The following is a 1,949-nucleotide window of genomic DNA, read 5'->3' on the forward strand; positions in this document are numbered from 1 at the left end:
TCCAGCCCCCACTGCCCAGGCAGCTGCACGGCCCCAAACACCCTCCCACAGGCCTGCTCTTCCTCAGCTGTGCACTGACAAGGTGACCTTCCCAGGGACGTACCTGATCTTGTCACTTCCTCCGAGAGCCCTTGAGGGGCTCCCCACTGCCCAGAAGAGCCGTTGGCACCCCGCAGGCCCATGCCCAGCAGCCCCTGGCACCTGGCTGCGCTCTGCCTGGCCCACGCTCCTTGCCTCCAAGGGGGAGCTGGACTCCCGTCGAGGGGCCTGACTCCTCCTCTCCCTGGGTCTCGGCTGCTGCGGTTCCTGCCTCACCATCACCGCGGGGAGTCCCGGAGTTCCAGGCTCCGGGAGTGTGCCCCTCCCCCAGCCCGAGGCCTCCGCCTTCACTCCTCAGGTGATCAAGTCAGCTACTCCTGCAACAGAGAGACTCCTCCCTCTGCCCAGTGTCCCCCGGCGGCAGGACATCAGGAGGTGCTGAGGCTCTGGGGCCGGCGTCCAGGGGAGGGGTGACCCGGACGCCCTGGCGTTTGGTGATGAATGGGTGACCACGGAAGTAGAAAGCCGATGTCTGCAGAGTGTGCGGTGGAGCTGAGAACAGGGACCTGGAAGGAGATGGTCCTGCCGGGATGAGGCCGCGCTCTGGGTCCTTCCTGCTCTCCTGCCCAAGCTGAGGCCCAGGCGGTCCTGTGGCCCCTGTGTGAGGCCAGGACAGGGGTACCCCTGGAGCAAAAGCAGGTGCTTCACAGGGTTTTACCGTATCTATCCACACAGGGGTCCACCGAGGCAGGCACAATGACCCATGTGTTCCAGATAGGGAAACTGAGGCTCAAAAATGTGAAGTAGCCACCGAAGACCACACAGTTGCTGAGGGCAGAAACAGGAGGCAGGCCAGGGTTTGTGTCCCCTCCGGGGCCTGCGCTGCAGGAGGGCGACGAGCCCAGAGGACAAGCTCACGCTCAGGACCGCGCACTGGCTCCTGATGGACATGGAAGCACAAGGTCATTCAGGTTCCTCTCTGACACCGGGTCTCTCCAGAGACATGTGCCACAAGGAGCGGATCCCAAACTGTCAGGCTAAGAAGCTCCCACAGAGGCCAGGGCTCGGCGAATCCAGGGGGCAGGCAGCCACTTGGAGAAGGAGCACGGATCCCAGCCCAGGAGTCCCCTCATTCGCAGAAGGCTGGCTGCTGAAGCTGACAGCCTCCTGGGGGCTCTGGTGGCCAGTCCTGCTCCTGGTCCTGCTACTTACCCTGCTCCTGGTCCGCTCCTGGTCCGCTCCTGGTCCGCTCCTGGTCCTGCTACTTACCCTGCTCCTGGTCCTACTCCTGGTCCTGCTCCTGGTCCTGGTCCTAGTCCTGGTCCTGGTCCTGGTCCTGGTCCTGGTCCTCTCCTGGTCCTGGTCCTGGTCCTGCCCCTGGTCCTGCTCCTGGTCCTGGTCCTCTCCTGGTCCTGGTCCTAGTCCTGGTCCTGGTCCTGGTCCTGGTCCTGGTCCTGGTCCTGGTCCTGCTCCTGGTCCTACTCCTGGTCCTGCTCCTGGTCCTGGTCCTGGTCCTGGTCCTGGTCCTGGTCCTCTCCTGGTCCTGGTCCTGGTCCTGCCCCTTGTCCTGGTCCTGGTCCTGGTCCTGGTCCTGGTCCTGGTCCTGGTCCTGGTCCTGGTCCTCTCCTGGTCCTGGTCCTGGTCCTGCCCCTTGTCCTGGTCCTGGTCCTGGTCCTGGTCCTGGTCCTGCCCCTGGTCCTAGTCCTGGTCCTGGTCCTGGTCCTGGTCCTGGTCCTGGTCCTGGTCCTGGTCCTCTCCTGGTCCTGGTCCTGGTCCTGCCCCTTGTCCTGGTCCTGGTCCTGGTCCTGGTCCTGGTCCTGGTCCTGGTCCTGGTCCTGGTCCTCTCCTGGTCCTGGTCCTGGTCCTGCCCCTTGTCCTGGTCCTGGTCCTGGTCCTGGTCCTGGTCCTGG

This window comes from Molossus molossus, unplaced genomic scaffold, assembly GCF_014108415.1.
Source record: "Molossus molossus isolate mMolMol1 unplaced genomic scaffold, mMolMol1.p scaffold_m16_p_15, whole genome shotgun sequence".
Taxonomy (NCBI): domain Eukaryota; kingdom Metazoa; phylum Chordata; class Mammalia; order Chiroptera; family Molossidae; genus Molossus; species Molossus molossus.